Here is a 15,833-nt window from a genome sequence, read left to right as displayed (position 1 = left end):
ATGAAGAATAAAATTTGGGTGAAAGCATATTTTTGGAAAGTTCAAATATTAGAAATATCCAGACTCAAATCAGGATCTTTAACAGCAATCTCTTTGAGAACAGAAAAATGAGGTAATCATTTTTTATCAAGGGCATAATATAATTCATTAGCAAAACTGTGCCTGGTTATTCCACATTCCTTCTCTCATTCAATTTTAACAATAAACCCAAGAGGCAAATGTTGTCATTTTAATACCATGGTTGAGGAAACTGAGACTTAGAGTTAGCAGAACTTGTCTGATATAAATAATAAAGAGCTACTTAAAACATAGGGTCCAGTACCTTTTTATGAACCAGGTAGGTTGCTAGCCACAAATGCATGATAAATATGTAAATTGAACAGTTAAAACTTACAAATTGAGAAAATAAACTTCAAATAGCATGAGTATGCTGGTCTGAGAATAAGGCAAGTCAGGTGTTTCAGGGCTTTAAGCATCATAACACCAGACTTTAATTCCTTCCTTCTGGGTCTTGAATCCACTCCTTCTTTTGCCCGATATGATTTCTGGACCACAGTAAAATTAGTGTCTGGGCAAATAGGTAATTCAACCTTTTCTCATTGCTCCATTGCTGCCTACCTAGAATAAGATATTGTCTTTGAAAACCTTGCTAAAAGCAAGCCCACTTATATCTCAGGCTGATTTCCTGGCTCTAACTTATAGCAAGCTTGAGATGAATTCAATTTTCACCCACATCGTGAGTATAAGTGTGCTTGTGAACCTGAAAAATGCTCCAGAGTCATTTCTTTCTATTCCTATCATTCCCTTTCTTTTCCTTTTCCTTTAAGTTCTCTTTGAATTACACTATATGAATCAGCAAAACTACTAAAGGACTAACAGTATTGTGGGACAGAGCTGTGAATTTATAACCTATTTCCAAATTGTGAACAGAAAACTAAGTAAAGCAAGTGACTTGCAATACCAATGGCAGAACATAATATAAAGATTGAATATATGATTTTAGGTCAAACACTGTTTTAATATCTTGTGACATCAAAAAAAGTACTTACTTTGTTGAGAACATTGCTTCCTCCAAAGTAAATGAAAGATTGGACTAATGATTTATAAAACTCATTCAATTCTCTTATCAATTCCACAAGCCTATTTAAGGTTTAATCAAGATGCATCAGGAAAGATAATGCATATTCATTTAAGAAAACTGAATGGTAGGATAGCCTTATTTGGAAATGGTGAAAAAAATTTCGGATCACAAAATTTGTTTGGCTATTTACAAATCAGGAAATAAGAAACCACTTTCTAAACTTGTTTTGTCCAGCATTACATAGGATGATGTGAATGTTCTTTAGACACAGTAATTGATGGATTGATAATTACAGCAATGCAATTATTCTTATTGCTATATAAGTGGGAGGTATGCTGCTGTTAAAAACCCTGTAATAATAATAACAAGAGTAGAGCAGCAGATGACCTTCAACTAGAAATCATATCTGGTAAATAATACACTTGACCTTCAACTCTTAGGTCTGAATGTCTGAACAAAAATCAGAACACTGCTACTGTTCAATTCTAGTGTCGTTGAGTAAGGAAAATCTCATTATTTGCATCAAACTCCATAAGCAAATCAACACTATTCATGTGAATTTATGAATTTATGATTATATCCTTATATAGATAGTTGGAGAGGGACTACCTAATGTGAAGTTATTTAATTTCTTTTCTTGCAAAAACTAAAAAGGCTATTTTATGGATACTAAAATTAAAGCTTCACAGTATACTTAATGGCAGATAAAATGTGCTTGAAATACACTTTTAAGTGAATGTATGTATACACATATATGAGAGAAACTGAAAAAATATATCAACATTTTATTATTATCTATGAGCTATGGAATGGTATGTGTAGCTTTTCTTCTTTATAACTGATTTGTTTCTAAACTTTTACAATACATATTCATTGCTTTTATCACCAGGGGGGGGAAAAAAACTAGCATCAACTTTGCAAGAAAAATCTTCTTAAGTTTGAATTCGCCATTTCAAGGACAAGTCAACAATAAAAAAGGTCAAGATTGCAAAACTCACAGCAGGGGAGCACAGCTGGCCTTGTCACCTTGCAATAGGTCTATCAATGTTGTATATTTGAGGTTGAAGTGAACACAGACAAAGGTTTCTAATAGGTGAGAAGAAAATTGCAACATACGTCTTCATTATCAGAGCAAACATTAAAGGCCACTAGGATAGCACATACAAAGAAGGTGCTCTTACCTGATCCTCATGCTACTATCCCTCACTGCATAGTATTTTGAGTTCAGTGGATTTGTAGAAGCAGGTGCTTCATTATTTCATATATCACATTTCAACATCCTGGAAACTGGTTTTATGAAAGTATTCTATAGCAATGGTTTTGAGGGATTGGAAAGTTGTGGTTTGACTTCCCAGTGGAGATATATATATTTTTTAGCATAGAGGAAATCTTTTACTTTCAGAAATCGTAAGGCTGCCGGATATAATATCAACAATCCTAACCAAATTCATCTATCTAGATTTGCAAAGTAATCCCAGGCACAGCAATAAAGCAGTAAATAAATAAATAAAAAGCACCTGCTGTGTTCCAGCCATGGATGTTATATAAGCCTAAGCAGGATGCCCAAACCTGACACTCCTATTTCACTGCACTAAAAAAAATGTAAAAAATATGAAAGAAGATACATATTACTGGGGGGAGTATTGCTCAATAAGACAGTAACTCAGATCTATATTAGACTTTTAGAGATATTATTCAGGGTTGCTGGATTGAAGTTTGCTTTATGAAACTTAAGAATTCGCTATACCAGTAGAATAAAGCAGCCTAAGTTGGGAGTTTATATATAAACTAGAACACTGAAATGCACCAAAACAAATATTTTGACAGCCCCTAAAGAAGAATTACGCTCTGTATATAAAGAGATTCTTAAGTCTCCAAACTAAAAGACCTATTTTTTAGAAAAAAAGTGAATACATCATTGTATAAGATGTAGTGAGATGTAAGTGGCTGTGAAACTAGTTCACAGCACAGGCATTGTGTGATTTCCACACAGACCTATCCTGAACATTGGAATTAGGACCAGCGGGGAAACAAACCTGATGCCTAATATGGAGAATTAGATTTTAAAAATGTGTTTCTTAACACATTATAGATATACACACAATAGAACTGGGTCATTCTATTTGTCTTGATTTTGAAAAAAAGAAAGAGAAAAAGAAACACACTCACTTAAAAACTTGTATACAAATATTCATAGGAGATTTATTTTTAATATCCAAAAAGTAGAAACAACTAAAAAATCCATTATCATGGAAATTATTTAATAAGTGGTATGCCCACTTAATAGACAATTATTCCACAATAAAAAGAAATGCATTATTGATGCAAGCAACAACATGTATTGTTCTAAAAATAATTATGCACAAGAAGCCAAATGAGAGTACATATGGTATAATCCCATTTATATAACATTCTAGAAATTTCCTAACATTTGGTGACAGAAATGGAATTTGGAAGAGAAATTATCCACCGTAAGCAAGATGCAAGACTGAGCATTTAGTTTTGATATGTACGTTTCTTATTTTTATTACATTGAGAGCTTCAGTGTTGTATGTGTGTTCCTATAAAACATACCAAATTGTATTTTTTGAATATGTGCAGTTTATTAAATGTTAACTATACCTCATTGATGCTGTGAAAAGCACACATGTATTTATTCAAATGTATATATATATATATATATATATATATATATATAGCCTAAGGTAACACTTGTTTGACCCAAGATTATAATTAAACTTGAGACCATCCATGCGAAGGTCAGAATAAGTACATGAAAGAAGCATTCCTACAAATTCATTTTTTAAAAAATTAATGTCTAACATTTCTGTTTAATAGAATGCATTTCAACTTTTGGTATGAAATCATATTGTGTTATTTAGAAATGAACTTCAATCAATAGGCACTTTGTTTATGAGTCTTCTCACTAGAGCTCAAGAAATGTTGTGACTAGCAAGAATAAAACTAAGTACCAATTTTTTTTTTCATACAGAAGTGAATGTGAAATGACCACTGAAAAGAAAGGGAATATATTATAGCAGCAATGTGATTTTTGTATCACTTAATTCTATTTATAAAACATAAAAACAAACTCTACCTCTTAAAGAATTTATTGAAGGCAATGATGTTCAAAAATAATTTCAGTAGTATGGCCCTTTTTAAAAACTGAAATAACAGGAGCCAACACTAACAGCAACAATACAAAAGGCTACTATGGGGGCATTCTGAATACAGCATAAAGTACTATGACGTGTGTGTGTGTGTGTGTGTGTGTGTGTGTGTGTGTGTGTGTGTTGCGAAGACTGGATAGTCAAGCTTCTTAAAATTTAAAGTGAGAAAAATTTAAATAGATACATTTTATATTCTGAAAGTATTCAATGATAATCCACCATGTATGAAGTGAAGCCTCTTAATTGCTGTGAGATTATTTTAAATAATCTAACCACCTTCAAATACACCCTGGAAAACAACTCTAACTCATGCCACCACCCAAAAACCATAGCCTGGGGACCACTATGAGGTGCAACTTGGAGAGTTACTATCAAATATTTGATAAGATTTTACTGAAACAACACAGAATAAATTCTGGTTAAACATGGAGAATCGAAGATAATTATATACCTACACTTCCTATTGCATATAAATAACATAATTATGATAGACCTTTTCTAAATTTATTAGATTAGAATACAACAATATCATTTACAAATGCTCATTGTAATAAATATAGGCAGCATCTATTGTATTTCCTTTCCCCACATCTTTGCCTTATTCCATCTTAGTAACCTCCCTCTCTGTTTTTAGTGCTTTTAGATTTATTCAGATGGATTCGTAGATGTCACCAGGCTAACACTTGTTTTCAAAACCTACCTTGGCTACCTCGTTATGGACAATGTTAATAGCTTCCTTTAACAACACCTGAAAGTGTATGCTAAAAACAACAACAACAAAAAACTATATATGATTTAAAAAAATGTTGCAATATATATTAATGAACAGAAAAACGAATCCTAAGCACTTTAGCTGCCCTCTGTTTTCTGGAATTTTTTTCTTCTTCCCTTTCTGGCTCTCACCTTTTATTCCCTTATCAGTGTACCTATTCAAATAACTTTATTATGCCAGCCATTTTTTTCCTCCTATCATTATTCTGTCTCAGAAAGACCTTTTGCTCTGCAGATCTCATCTACTGTAAAGAAACCAAAAATAATATTTGTTTACAGGAAAGAAGACTTTGTTTTAAAATTAGTCTTATAATGAGAGAGACAGTTAACAGAGTAATTTGTCAATATGACAAAAAAAGATATGTCATATTCTATATGAAAGAAATTGTTTGATTTAAATGACATCAACGGCTGTGTGTGTGTGTGTGTGTGTGTGTGAGACAGACAGACAGAGATGAGAGAGATTTTCTTTAAATTTGATGGTATTATATATTGCTTCTTTTGAGGGGGTAGTACTGGAGATTGAACTCAGAGGCACTGGACCACCGAGCCACATCCTCAGCCCTATTTTGCATTTTATTTAGAGACAGGGTCTCACTGAATTGCTTACAGCCTTGCTAAGTTGCCAAGGGGGGCTTTGAACTCATGATCCTCCTGACTCAGCATTCTAAGCCTCTGGGATTACAGGTGTGCACCACGATGCCTGGCTAAATATTGCTTCTTCTTAAAATTTTAAATGAGAAAAATTTAAATAGATACAGCTTATATTCTGAAAGTATTCAATGATAATCCACCATGTATGAAGTGAAGCTTCTTAGTTGTTGTGAGATTATTTTAAATTAGATGAAAACAGCACTTTAACGAAGCCAGTGAAACGTTGTTCAAGTTATATGTAATACGCTTTAGTCTAAACTTCACAAATATTGAAATATATTATTCACATTCTCTTGTCAACATATAGCTTTATTTCTACAAATGAAATTTTCTTTTATTCAATTGCAAAAAGTTCAGTCTGATCTGTTTGCTAGACTCTCTACAATTTTTACCTATTACTCTAATATTTACAAATTGCTTTACCTTAGTGCTAAATTGAGCAATGCAGTGCTTTCCAAAATTTCCCAGGATATTATAGACCTATACAGTGTGTGTGTGTGTGTGTGTGTGTGTGTGTGAGAAAATTGGTTTTGTATGCCTCATGCGGTTTACCTATCTCTTGATCCCTACTAAAACTAGGCTGTCTAAATAACTGAAACTTTAGATTTTAATTCTAGCTTCTTTGAATTATGAAAAAACTCAAGTGAGGTTGTGTTTGATTATATATTGAATTGAGTAAGAAATAAGTTCAGTATCACTAGACAAAGAATACAGGATTACAAAGGCCTTACTCTTATTTTTCAATCATTCACTCATTCATTTTTCCTCTAAAGAGTCCTCGTGAATATTCCAAATACAATGGTAGTTGCTAATGACAGAAAGTCCAATTAGGAGCTGGTATTGAACCAAACCATTCTCATGAGATCATATTTATTTTGTGTCAATGGAGAACATATTTGGTTCTTGTTTTCATGTGCTGCAAAACAAGGACATGTGCCCCTAACTTCTTGCTTAAAGACAGGTGCCCTTACCTTCTTCCTCATTAAGATTTTATTATAGTCAACTGAAGACATGAATGTGAATTGAACTCTGAAAAAAAATATATATATATATATATAATGAAAATCACACTTTCATTTTCATGTACAACTAGTTTGTGATATGTCTTTCCTTTCCTAGTCAAGGGCACAAAGTAGATTCTCACAAAAAAAAATATCCTTTTTCTTCTATCATTCCTAAGATAATAGTTATACAAAATAAATTAAAAGTCTGCACACTGGAATAAAAAGTGTTCAATTCCAATCCTGCCACACCACAGATTGGTTATGTAATATTGGATAAGTATGTTAAACTCCTTCAATTTTTATGTACTTATAGTTGTCTTAAGAAATATGTGAGGAAGCATTATTGAGTACCTAGTGTAGGCCTAAAGCACAATAAATATTCAATAAAAATTAGCTATCCCATCATTCCAATGTCAATAAATATTAGCTATTATGTTCAGTTAATATTGTTGGAATATCAGGTTAATAATATCAGACCAGTAGTTAAAAGATATGTCCTGGCCTAACCATTTCATGATGAGGTGATGTCAGTCAGGTTATTTTATTTTATTTTTTTATTTTATTTTTTTTTAGTCAGGTTATTTTAAATTTTGGAATCTAGAACCCTCATTCCATAAAAGGAAATCCATCTTAAAGGGTCATGAAGTAAGATTAAAAAAAAAAGATACATAAAAATTCTTATTTTAAGTGCATCTTAAATATAAATCAGAAGACAGAATGCTGTGAACATTACTATAAAGTAGCATTTTTACTTTCACTCACATATTGTTCTGTTGGATAATGAAAAAAACTCGGAAACAAACTAGCCAGGTTGGACCTGACGAGAAAAGTTTAAACATATTTTAAAAAACTGAAAGCAAACTTCTCTTTAAAATGCACATCTAAGGTACAAAGGTGAGTCAAAAAGAGGAAAAGACATCTGCAGGAACCTGAAAAGATGTGACAAGTGGTTCAGAATGGGAGAAATTGCAAACTTGTTATCACTCAATGCAAATGGACTTATATAGGAGAAGCTGTGAGAACAGTCCAGGTGAGAAGGCCAGTGGTTTTCATGCATTTTGGGTTTCTCTCCACGGAGTCTGTTTTCCATGCAAAATATCTAACTCAAATGTCTTATATACATCACATAAAGTGGAGATGCAATTCAGCTGAAGCTAGGAAAACAGAAGCCCTGTCCACTGATGCATATTTTTAACCATCACAGAAGCCCCTGAGTTATTTCTTTGGAAGATTCAGTAAGGTGCGGAAGCTCAAGAAGTAGAGATTAACAGTTAAAATTACATCAGGTTTCTTGATTAAACAAAGATCTTATTAGCCTCTGGTCTAATTTAGGTAATTCATAGTTAAACAGTGGAAATTAAAAATCAATAAATTTTATTGCTTATAAATCTGTGCGCCTAATTTCAAACACTGTTAGTTGCAGCTAGAAATAGTATTTCCTTTCTTCTTTCAACTCTCTATGCCTTAAAATAAAATTCCAACTTTTCTCTTTGCACATCCTCAGTATTTACTTGATTTCCTTTTCATGTAACACACACATGTACACACACACACACACACACACACATATATATATAATACATTATAAATACTATACTATATTCATTAGCTTAATATTATTAAGGGCTGTGGCATTTCAGGACACTGGGGCAGCATGAAAATCCCTCCTTCAAACCTTGATTCTTCTGATCAAGTCAGAAAGGTTTTGGATGTGTTACTCAGAAAACAGGAACGAGTTTCTTGAAGGAATAGGAAAGGGGAAAGGGGACATGGTCACAGGAGAGAGTGAGTCCTCTCAGGGAAGAGAGGGACAGTGTTCTCCCGCACTCCAGTTTTACTGGGGATCCCAGAGAATCCTACTCAAGTTCACCTCTTTACTTTTGACTGACAGCAGGATGACATCAGATTTTTAAATCTCCACTGCCATCACAACCCTAGGTCATTTTGGCTCATGCTGATTGGTTCTAAGTGGATTCTTAACCATAAATTCTTACCAATTTTATGGTTAGAAGGAATTATCCTTATCTCCCTGAGTTCTGGGATCTGGTCTATGAAAAGGGGCACAAAAGTCTACCTTTCAGGGTAACTTGTTTCCTCTTATTATTTCTCCTGCAGATAACAGGTAGTTTGCTGAGGAATGAACATATTCACTGAGGCCAGACAGGGATACAGGTAAATTTCTTCTTGGAAAGAAAGAATATGGGGTCAGCACAGCAGATCCATTTCATAGAATTATTCCCTTAATCTCATGTTCCCACCACTGGTATCTGTCTGTCTTCTATCAAACTGCCCATTAGAGGGCATCTTGGGGAAGATAAACCCTTGGAATGATTAGGTCAGGAAAAATGTTGTTTAGCTTCGCCAATGTTTTGAGATATTTACCTTAAGAAAATCAGCAAAACTCTTTGTAATACAACAGATTCTAGGTCATTCCCTAGCTCATTACAAATTCAGTTTTAAAAAAAAATAATAATCACATAATTGATATTGTTGACTTAAACTTTTTTGTTGCAACAACTGCCCATGAATGATAAAATGAATTTATTTTACATGTGATATTTTCTTTCTTGCTGTTTGAATAACCTGGGTTCTATTTCATTCCAGTCAGAGTATTTTCCATATAGCATTTCTTCAGAGACATATGACATCTCTTCAGGGAGTAGAGTGTTTAAAACCATGACCTGGAACTAAGTGTATTCATTGTAGCTGAGGTGCCACTCTCCAGGCCTCTGCAGTGGACAGAACTAGGAAATGAATTATTATCAAAGATCTTGGATCTATACTGATACCTTCATGTAAAGCAAACCAGAGAAAATTTTTTTTTTCTCACCATCACCCATTCAAAATTACATTCCTGTGGCTGGGGTTGTGGCTCAGCATTACAGGCTTCATCTAGTATATGTGGGGCCCTGGGTTCGATCCTCAGTTCCACATATAAATAAAATATAAATGTATTGTGTCCACCTACAACTAAAAACATTAAACAAAATTATATTCCTCTTCTCCTAGTCAGAAGTCACTGGTTCTAAAGAATACATATATTTGTTCTCTTCACAACACACATGATGATAGTTATAGAATTGCTATGTCACTACCAAGAACAAACTACTAAAAGATGTTCAGTATTTTTTGTGCAGTTCTTTTTAAGTTTAGAATTTATCCCATACAATATAAAAAAATTCAGCATATATATTGCTGTTATTATTTGGATACACAGCAAAGATCAGTTATTTCTGTTTTCATTTTAGGGTTTGCTTTTTAATGTCTTTTATTAATATTTGAATTATAGAATACTTATTTATAAAATAATTTAAAATTATTTGTTCAAATTTTTTATTCATGACTATTTTTGTAATTGAAAAATTTCATGGTTCAAAAATAACAATTTATTTAAATTATACACAGAGAATTATCCTTATTCCCATCCCTTTTCATTCCAGGATATTTTCACCAGATGTGGGTGGTTGTCTCTTTAAATTTATGAACTGTTTACATTAATTCATTCATTTTAACTATTGCCAATTTTTTTGCAAACTAAAAATATTTTATTTCTTTTCTCTTTGATAAGTGGCATAGTATCTATATTTCTTCATCTTATACAAAGTAGCACTATAAAACAACAATAAAAACACAAATTACATAAAATATTTGATTGGTTAATGTATTTTAGAAAGTGTTCCATGTCAGTAATAGTACAAGAAATGCAAATTAGTGTCACAATGTTAGGACATTTTCTATTCATTATAACAGTTTAACTGAAAGGTTTGATAAATTAAATGTTAGTTAGAAAATGGAGTAAATAAAATTCTCATACATTGGTGAAAACTCAAAATGGAAAAATCACTTTGGCAACTGTTTTTCAGTTTCTTATAAATTTAAGTTAACAGTTGCCCTATTATTTAGCAATTCTTCTCTGAGAGAGTTATACAAAATAAATGCAAATCTATGTCTACAAAATATATGATTCTCATAAGAGTTTTATCCATGTTAGCTCCTGCCTAGCTTAGTATAGATGGAATATATACATATAGAAATAATTACAGATATGTGTGTGTGTATATATATATATATATATATATATATATATAGATTAATTTCCCTACAAAATGGGAGAAAATATTTGCAAACCATGCTTCCAATGAGAAGTTAATATCCCAAATATAGGGAATTCACACAACTCAATAACAAAAAAACAAAGAACCTGAGTGCAAAACATGCAAAAGATCTGTATAGAGGTCTATCTCTCCCAAGAACACATGCAAATGGCTAACAAGTACATGAAATAAATGTTCAACACCACTAATCATCAGGAAGATACAAAGTAAAACCACAATAAGGTATCACCTCACTCCAATTAGAGTGTCTGTTATTCAAAAGACAAAAGATAACACACTATTGGTAGAATTTAAGTTAGTGCAGTCATTATGGAAAACTCTGTATGCCTATTCCTCAATATTAAAATCTGAATTATTATAGGTCCCCAAATCCCACTACAGTGTGCGTGCGTGCATGTGTGTGTGTGTGTGTGTGTGTATCCATCTATAGGGATAAGGATCGATAGTATATCATGAAATTTTGCACTGCCATAATTATTACAGCATACTTTACAATAGTCAAAATATGGACTTAACGTAATTGTCCACCCGTGGATAAATGAATAAAGAAAAGTGGCATGATTGGGATGAAATAGTACTCAGTAATAAAAAGAAACACTGAAATGCTGACATTGTAACAACATATTATATTGAACCTGGAGGATATCATGTTAAGTGGCAAATGTGAGGTACAGAAGAAAAATGCCACAAGACATTATTCATATGTAACGATCTTATTCATATGTAAAATTTTAAAAAGTTAGTCTCATAGAAGTAGAAAGAAGGAAGGGATTACCTGAGATAGAGTGGTTGGAGGGAGGGAGGAAGTGGAGATGTTGGTCAGAGGATAACTAACTAGTATTGGGATAAATACTGTTCAGCTCCTGAATACAGTGACTATATTTAATGATGATGCATTTTATTCTTAAAATATGTGAAGATGGTAAATATTAAGTGTGCTCACAATAAAAATGATAACTATGGGAGGGGATGCATTTGTTAATTATGTGTATATACTTCAAAACACCACCATGTACATATTAAATATATGCAAGTTTATATGGCATTTAAAAAAAGCAAGAAAACAGGTAATCTGAAAAGGCTACATATTATATGGCCCCAACCACTTTATGTTCTAGGAAAACAGTAAAATATAAGTAAGAACAGTAAAAGAACAGTGATTTCTAGGGTTTAAGAGGAAGGTGAGGAGGAATAAGTGGAACACAGAAAAATTTTAGGACAGTAAATGTATTCTTGGTGATGCTATAGTGGTGGATATACATCATTATCAGTTTGCACCAAGAATAAGCCTTCAGGTAAATCATGGACTTTGGATAATAATTAATATAATCTCACAAATCAGAACAAATGCACATTCCAGTGGAAGACACTGCGAGTGGAGGAGGCTATGCTATATGGGGAAATCTTTGTACCTTCTGTGAACTTTTTCTGTGAACTTAAAACTGCTCTAAAATATTAAACCTACTTTAAAAAAAAACAGTAAGATAGAGAATATACTTGAAAAATAGAAAATTACACCATAATCTATACAAATATTACTCATAAATATGTAAATGTTTCCATATTAACATCATTTAACACTTTTAATAAAAATACTGACACATTTTTTGGGGGACTAAACTTAAGGGTAAAACATCTGAGTATATCTAGGAAACTCTGGAAGAACAAAGTGACCAAGGAACCAAATTAGCACCATCACTAAATGCTCTAAAATCAACATGTATTGGCTCACAAAACCACAGAAAACTGTAACAAAAATGAAAATCTAAAAATAAATCTATAGAATATGTAGATCTTCAATATAACAAAAAAATCTCTAATACCTTCAAAAAAGATGGACTTATAAATGATTGAGTTTCACAAAGACTCTTGTCATTTGGATATAGAGAAAAAAATGGATGTAAACTACATGCTATACAGGAAAACAAGCTTCAAATGAATAAAGTAAACTAACAAGGAAAAAGGAAGCCATGAAAACAGTAAAAGAACACCTGCATATTTATGGAGTTATTTATGGCGTGGCTATGGAGAAATGGGCACTTTGATGCATTCCTGGTTGGAATGCAAATGCTATTTTTGCTAAGAGAAACCTTGGCAGTTTCTAGCAAAAATGTCTTTGAGACAGTCATTATCTGTGCAAATACTTATAAGAGCATATATGAAATGTCAATCACATGATTTACTGATAAGAGCATATATGAAATGTCAATCACATGATTTACTGTGTAGTAATAAAATTGAGAAATATTTTAATGAAATAATTAGGAGTAATATACAGTTTAGCAGGGGAAATAAAGAAAAAGAATGCATACACATTACAAATATTTTATATAAGTCAGGAAAATAAGTCTATTTGTTTTCAAAAAGATAAATAGGATTGATAAATTAGTTTTTAATCAAAATGGTTAGCCACAAGAAGTAGATGGAATGAATGAAAGAATTAAGGATGAATGCCAAACTTCTGGGAATATATGTTTTCTATTTTTGATTTATACAAATGTATGATTATTAAAAAATAAAAAATGATAAAAAGTAACCATAAATTAAGTACCAAAAGAAATAATTTAACCTATTAGCTTAGTAGCAGTACAGGGAAAGCAAGAAAAGTTTAAATAAATAAAATTTGGATCATAGTGCTCTAGACGTCGGCTAGAAATATAAGAGAAAAAGAACTACAAAGGAAACCTGTAGCTACATAGTATTATTCCTGATGTAATAATTCAGAAAACACTCTCTGTGATTTTATATAGATAGAAAATAATTAAATATATCACTATTTGGGGGAACTCAAATTCTTAATATAGGAGAAATGAACAATACAAAACTGGAATCAAAAGTAGCAGGAAAATATCCTATGGTTTTAAATTTGAATTAGAGGGATCATTGTTTGTAATGTAATGTTTCTTAGCTATAAGCATTCAATAGAATACCCCAATAGTAACAAGAATAAACATAACACCTACATTTGATAGCTAAATATGATTCTGACTTAAAGTAATTTGAACTCTTTTTTGAAGTACCTAATTTCTGATCAAGGTTAAGTATAAAGAGAACCTGGAACATTGTGTCGAGCTACAAGACAAAAAGTGCCCCAGAGAGTAAAAAGAGGGCTCTCCCAAAAAATTTACGAAAAAAATTAACAACAAAAATATTAATGACTTCAATGCCCTTAATATATTAAGAAGATGTTCATTGGTCCAGTACTTAATAGTGAAAAATGAAGAAAACTCTTCTTCTTCATAGAAAAATAATAGCTAATACATATAAAAGTATGATACAAAATTGATATTTTGAAACCATACATGTAATAATTAATTCAAGCAAAATTCATCATTGAAAGCTAAGTTTATAGAATAAAAGCATTTTCTGAAGAAAAGGATGATGTTTATTAAGTACAAACAGAAAATGTCTTCCTTATAGTACAGAGATTTGGTAGGTATCACCTTTACCAAATAATAAAAATTATCACTATTCGGATAAAATAGTTTACATGAAGTGTTGTTCTGCTAAATGTTTAAGCACTTAATATTTTTTAAATGCACACATAGTTGGGCAATGAGGTGTGCACCTCTAATCCCAGAAATTTGTGAGGTTGAGGCAGAAGGATCACGAGTTCAAAGCTGGTTTCAGCACCTTAGCAACGACATAAACAACTTACAAGAAAAGTCTCATATAAAAAGGGCTGGCAATGTGGCTCATTAGTTAAGCATCCCTGGGTTCAATCTTTTCTACCAAATAAATAAATAAATAAATTCTCTCATTCTCTCTCTCTCTCTCTCTCTCTCTCTCTCTCTCTCTCACACACACACACACACACACACACACACACACACACATACACACACACTACTTATATAAATATTTATACAAATATTGTCAATGGAAAGAATATGTAACATAATTTACAAGTAGTAATAACATACTCATTATTATAAATTGCATGTAACTAATCAATTCTCAGAGTATTTTCATGACTTTTGCCAAGTTGTCCTATCAATGCCACAGTATGGTTGCAATTAATAACTGTGGTTCCAAAATGGATATTGTTTGATTTTGTTGTTTATACTAATGGGTGAATCAAAAATTAAACAATGATGTATGTCAGGACAGTTGAGTCATTAATGATATGAGCTTCTTCTTGGATGAATTGGAAGGCAGAATTTTAATACCAAAAGTCTAGTTCCATGTTTTCTTCATTTTGCACAACTCACAATGCAACATCTATGGATACAATTATGCTTATTCTGCATTATTAACAATTTTCTCCATTACTTATGAAAAAATCAACAGTACCACAAACCAAGATCTGATTTAAAGTATTTGCTGACTCCTGTGATGTAAGTACTCCCACAATAGCCTATTTCACCCCATCAATGTGACCTTAGTGAAGTCAGAATTGAAAAGACAGAAATTCTACATGACATTGAATATTATTAACACCATGGTAGATGCAATTGTAACAAAATAAGATAGACTTTTAGTATGCATTGCCTTAGCTCAATATATATTAATTAAAAACAATTTTAGTGTAGATAGATGAAATACCTTTGTTTTATTTATTTTTAATAAATAAATAAGTGCTGAGGATACAACCCAATGCCTCACATGTACTAGGTAAATGCTCTACCACTGAGCCACAAACCGAGACCCAGCTTAGTATATATGATTTAATGGTAAGCTCATGTAATTTTTGTTGGTTTTGAAAATTTTTATTCATTCTTTTTAGTTATAAATAACAGTGGATTCATTTTGGCATAAATATACAAACATGGAATATATCTTATTCTAATTCAGACCCCATTACTCCTATTTCTCTCTCCCCTTTCCCTGTTTTCTTTGTTTATTAATCTTTCTGCCATTTATCCATAGTTGTTACTTCTAAAATTAATTTTTTTGTGGATGTATATAATGGTAAGATTCACTGTGTTGTATTCATATATGTACATTGGAAAGTTTTATGATTCATTCCACTGTCTTTCCTTTTCCTATCCACCCTTCCCTTCATTCCCCTTTGTTTAATCCTCTGAACTTCTATTCT

At 32.0% G+C, this 15,833-nt stretch overlaps 1 protein-coding gene across 5 annotated transcripts in view; it reads right to left on the bottom strand.

The window, feature by feature from the left end:
* The window catches only part of Ctnna3 (catenin alpha 3), a 1,666,222-nt gene that overhangs the window by 180,955 nt on the left and 1,469,434 nt on the right, over nucleotides 1-15,833 (bottom strand). The window lies entirely within an intron of this gene.

This window comes from Marmota marmota, unplaced genomic scaffold (genome assembly GCF_001458135.2).
Source record: "Marmota marmota marmota unplaced genomic scaffold, marMar, whole genome shotgun sequence".
NCBI lineage: Eukaryota > Metazoa > Chordata > Mammalia > Rodentia > Sciuridae > Marmota > Marmota marmota.
The sequence above is the reverse complement of the archived record's forward strand: the minus strand, read 5'-3'. Positions and strand labels throughout refer to the sequence as shown.